At 30.9% G+C, this 5,954-nt stretch overlaps 1 protein-coding gene across 1 annotated transcript in view; it reads right to left on the bottom strand.

Moving 5' to 3' along the window:
- Positions 1–4,414, bottom strand: part of LOC145301351 (potassium channel subfamily K member 6-like) — a 336,487-nt gene extending 332,073 nt beyond the window's left edge. Inside the window, exon 1 of the mRNA XM_080144572.1 lies at positions 3,739–4,414. The gene's annotated coding sequence lies outside the window, so the exon portion shown is untranslated. The remainder of the gene's footprint in view (positions 1–3,738) is intronic.
- Positions 4,415–5,954: the final 1,540 nt, after the last annotated feature.

Below are 5,954 nucleotides of genomic sequence, written 5' to 3'. Positions count from 1 at the left end.
TTATTGTCATCGAAATCCGTGAAATCGCCAGAGAGGAAGCTTCACGTGCCTCCATGCAGTAACTTAGTCCAAAATATATGTTAGTGTACATTGTACTCTAGAGAACCTACTATATAAAACTTATAAACATTAAGAAATTTACGTACTGGGTTTGAACCTACAGACAACGTCATGCAAAAAAAACAAAACAAAACACAAAAAACAAAACTAAAAAACAAAAACCAAAAAAATAAATAAAAATAAATATACGCAAATATTCAAGTCTTATAAAATTCTTTACAGTTAATGAAAAAAATAATTAAGAAATCTACGTGCGGAGTTTTAACCTACAGACAAAAAAAAAAAAAAGAAAAAAAAGCACGTTATCAACTTACCCACAGTAGAATTTTCACGGCCCGTTGTTCTACCATTGCTGGTAAGCGACAACATGGAAAAAATTGCTTTACCGATGATAGATAAATGAAAATACAGGTTTGGATTGTCGATTATCGGTAGTTATCGGGAGTATTATGAGAGAAAACTTAACTAAGCTTACTCCCAGACTTATCCACTAAAGTTCTGTAAATTTTAAAGAAACTCTTTTCAGTCGTTTCAGAATATATAAGGAACGAACTCACAAACACACACAGAGATAAAATTGCATTTATAAAATGTTAGAGATAATACAGTCAAGAATTGGATAAACGATGAAAACTTATAAAATCAACTTAATTCAATCAACGTCATCTAATATTGTTGTGCAGAAATAAAAAAATAGCTCCTTCAAATTCAAAATCATAATAAATTGTTTTAATTTTATAATAAAACGTCGACCGATGTTGCCCTGTCGAAACACACGTATAAATATAACATTTTAATTCATGCAGAGTTCGTACTGATTATTATAAAGTCAGTTTTCTAATAATTATTATATTGTACGCAATATATATTATTGCCATCCCGTCGAAGCCTGGTAATAAAATACATTTATACATGATATTTAAATCCATGCACATTTCGTATTTATTATTATAGACCCAAAACTCTATTGATTATTATATTGTACCCAATAAACGGTAGTTATTTCAAAGAAATACCTTTGATTTGAGTGCCATCAGTTAGAATCGAAACAAAGACATATAACTCTTCAGTGTTATTCGTTTCTATCTGAACCGCGTTTATATGCTTTAAAATTAACCTTTGTTAAACCATAAATGTATATTTGCGCATGCGTAGAAAACATTTGAGTATATTAAAACCTGCCAAATTCGCCTTTTATTTCGACCCCTTAGCAACTATTTTACCGGCTAAAAAGCAAATGGAATTTGTCTACTAGTTCAAATGCCCTATATATCAAGTTTCAAGTCTGTAGTTTGGAAATTTACAAAGAAGTTTGGTAGAAGCCGTTTCTCACACAGCCAGACCAACACATTATATATATATATATATATATATATATATATATATATATATATATATATATATATATATATAAAGCTGAATGTGTGTTTGTGTGTGTGTGTGTGCGCGTGTGTCTGGTCACGAATAGGCTCTTATATGGTTGACTATTTAAAAAAAAAACTGATTAAATATAATGATAGAAGATGTATCGAGACACAGGAATGGGTATGTTTGATCTTGCAGAACAGTGGTTCATTAAAATTGTGGGGTCTGCGTTCGCGCCTAGTCCACAATGTATGTAAATAAAAAATTTAAAAATAAAAAAAAAACGTTTACAAGTGTTTTTGATATAGATGTACATAATAATACTTTGATAAGTATGTTTTAACTTAATAGGGATGGAATAATAAAATTGTGGGGTCTGCGTTCGCGCCTGGCTTTCATAGAATGGAAATAGGCACAAACTTTAATAAAGACTTTTCATATCTATCTGCATAAGTATACTTTGATAATTATGTTTCAGTTTGAAGAAATATGTGGGGTCTGCGTTCGCGCCTGGCCTTCATAGAATGGAAATAGGCACAAACTTTTATAAAGACTTTTCATATCTATCTGCATAAGTATACTTTGATAATTATGTTTCAGTTTAAAGAAATATGGTATAATAAAATTATGGGGTGTTCGTTTGCGCCTGACATCCATAGAATGGAAATATGTTACAAAGTTTAAGAATGTTTTTTTAATATAGATCCACAGAATATTGTGATAAGTGTTTCAGTGTGAACAGGTATGGTATAATAAATTATGGGGTTTATCTATTTTATTTTTACTTCCATCATATTTTGCTTTGGTTTTGATACCTCCAAATTGGAAGCTATCTCTTTACAACCCTTCCTTTTCATAACCTATCATACTTTCATAAATCAGAGTCTATTTTCTGTAGGCTGTTTTTGAACCCAATCAACGACGGGTATATTTGCTAATATATATATATATATATATATATATATATATATATATATATATATATATATGTATATATATATTGAGAGAGCAAGATAGATAGATAGATAGATAGATAGATAGATAGATGCTAAAAAAAACACACATACATTTTAGACGAGGGGGAACTAATCTATAGATTACTTTCCACTCTGCTACGTCCAGTGAAAAATATTTTAATATAACAATCACAACATTTTAATGCTACGATAGAATTATTTAGATATAAAATAATAAACCTTTTACATTACTCTCATGATACTTTAATTTAAAGTGACTATAATTTCTTAATAGTTTATTTACACGGAACAATCACAAAACATTTTCACATTCATAAGTCTTTCTCACACATATTGTTTATTATTATTTTTTCCGACGTGTAGATTAACACACACCCTTCTGATTATAAGACTTTTGTTTTTGCTGCGCCCTCAATCATTTCTCCCCCCTGCCCCTCCCCACTAGCATTTTATTGTCACCTGCTACAAATTGTCAGTAATGATTGAAAGGAGATGTTTCCCAATGGTTATTGAGAGTCATTTTCATGTGATAGTTTTATTTCACAATCTTTACTTATCTTAAAGACGAGAAATAAAACTTTTGTATTTTTTTTTTAATGAATGAATAATGAATCGTGCAGTTATTCGGGAAAAAGACGTGGGTAGTATGAAAAATGGAAAAAGTAGGATTTGGAAACAAAAGAAAAAAAGTGTGGAAAAGATTGATTAACAACAAACAAACAAACAAACAAACAAACAAACAAACAAACAAACAAACAAACAACAACAACAACAACAAATAATAATAATAATAATAATAATAATAACAAGATAAAACACAAACAAAATTAATTAAAAAAAAACAAAAAAACATCGGCACAGGAAAACTATATACGGAGACTGGACGTGTTTGGAAACAAACACCTATACAAAGATCAAACACATTGTGTTGAATGAAGTTTATGAAGGATTAATCTGGACGTGATACTATATTTTTAAGAATAATATGGTGGGTTTCCGAAAACATTTCATGTCATTTTTAAATTAAAAAAATAATAGAATAAAAAATTAAAATGTGAATAATAATATGCGTTTAGAGGATGAAATGAGGACTGCACAGTGCACAGGGGTCTTTATTTATTCACAGGGAAGGACAGGTGTGTCCGCTAGTACGACAAAAAGGTGCGTACGCTCACACACATATCTTTTTTTTTTTTTTTTTTTTTTTACACAGTGATCACCACTTATCAAGGCCCGGAAGCCACTCAGGGATAAGGGTTATTGCAAGTACATTACGCTATCTATCTATCTATCTATCTATCTATCTATCTATCTATATAAATATAATGTTACTCACCTTTGAGTTAAATCCTTACTAGTTGGCTTGAACTGCTATTACATACAATCCACGGAGCAGGTAATAGTCAAAAGACCAACATCACTGATAAGTGTTTATGTGCACACACATACACACACACGTATATATATGTGTATATATATATATAAAGAGAGAGAGAGAAAGAGAGAAAGAGAGAGAAAAGGGGAAGCAAGCAGGTAGAGAGAGAGAGAGAGAGAGAGAGAGAGAGAGAGGGGGGGAACGATAGAATGAAGAAAAATATGCGTGTGTGTGCGTCAGTAATGTTCGTGCCTCATCGAGCCGTCAGTGGCAGTCGGTATAGGGATGGCCGGAAAAGGAAACTAGCTCGCGGACACAGAGAAGAGACATTGATTGATAGAGAGAGAGAGAGAGAGAGAGAGAGAGAGAGAGAGAGAGAGAGAGAGAGAGAAAATGGGTACAGGAAAAGGAAAACGGAAAAGGGAAAACAGTGGAAGCTATGTAGGTGTTGAAGAGACAGAAGTGCGATGTGAGTATTAAAGTAAAAGAGCGAAAGAACGCCAGGAAAGAGTAAACAAGGGAATAAAAGTGATGAGAAACAGGAAGACATGCGTTATTGAGTGTGTGTGTGTGTGTGTGTGTGTGTGTGTGTGCCTGAGTGAAAAGGAATGACATGGAAGAGGAAGGAGAATGTTTTTTAAATGATGTATCGATGGGAACAGAGAAGCGTGCGATATGCGTTAGTGAAAAAAACACAGAGAAAGAGAGAGAGAGAGAGAGAGAGAGAGGAGATAGAAAGAAGGAATAAGAGAAGAAGAGAATATAAATTATTCCCGATGTATGTATATATATATATATATATATATATATATATATGTACACACACACACACACACACACACACACACACACACACATATATGAGATTTAAGCTGAAATCTATGTTTATAATCCCCACATATGAGTTAAAGTTTCTAAGATGGAAAATATCGTTTATCCCTTTCTAAAGAGATCTATTAAATATAAAAGAGCTATGCTTGAGTTGCGATGTCTAGCCACACTCAATGAGACTTAGAAACAATTAAACACGTGTCATATATATATATATATATATATATATATATATATATATATATATATATATATATATATATATATATATATAATTTTGAGATTGCTATTTTTCAGAGGTAGGGTAACCAGTGGAGTATAATGAGGTTAATACAATACCGTAGTAGAGCAAGATAGTTTTTTTTTTGTTTTTACATAAGCACTAATATATTGTTACACAGTCATGAGCATGTTTCGGTCAGCTAGGTTTTTGTAACTAAAAATCACATCAGGCGGTCTAGCTTATATGAAAGCGAATTTGCAATCGCAAAATTTGCTTTTATATAAGCTAGTCCAGCATTGGGAGGCCTCTAGCCATACATTACTGCTTATGTAAAAACATAATATAAGCATATATATATATATATATATATATATATATATATATATATATACAGACAAAAGAGAGAGGGAGACAAGGCGAAAGATGTACAACATACAGTGGTGTTTAAATTGATCAAATAAAATATACTGGTGTCGTATATTTAAAGACATAGCCTATTCTTGTGTGTGTTTGTGTGTGTGTGTGTGTGTGTGTTTAGATAGATAGAGAAAGAGCGAGAGTAGTAAATGAGAGAGGAGGGAGAAAAGGAAAGGAGATATAGGTATATTGACAATGTATGAATGTAAATAAATATGCGAGATCTAAAGAAACCGATGTAGAAAAGGAATACATACAGTCGGAAAGCAGCGTGTTGCCGGCGGTTTCTTGATAGAGGCGCGCCTAAGAGAAAGACAGATATGTGTTTGCGCAGTAAATTCAGAATATGAAGTGAAACTGAAATATATATATATATATATATATATATATATATATATATATATATATATATATATATATATATATATATATGTATATATATATATATATATATATATAATATATATATAATTTATTGTGAAATTATTATTGGTGTTTTCTTTGATAGTAATCCAATGAAACCCTAGTATTTATAAAATAGTGCCCCATAACAAGTAAAGATGTATGATATTATATTTTTTTATTTATGCAAACAATACATATTTAATATATATATATATATATATATATATATATATTTATATATATATATATAAACTTTCAGACACACATACACTCACACATACACTCAGACAAACGCGCACAC

The sequence above is a fragment of the Euprymna scolopes genome, chromosome 1 (genome assembly GCF_053919585.1).
Source record: "Euprymna scolopes isolate OS-2025 chromosome 1, ASM5391958v1, whole genome shotgun sequence".
Classification (NCBI taxonomy): domain Eukaryota; kingdom Metazoa; phylum Mollusca; class Cephalopoda; order Sepiida; family Sepiolidae; genus Euprymna; species Euprymna scolopes.
The sequence above is the reverse complement of the archived record's forward strand: the minus strand, read 5'-3'. Positions and strand labels throughout refer to the sequence as shown.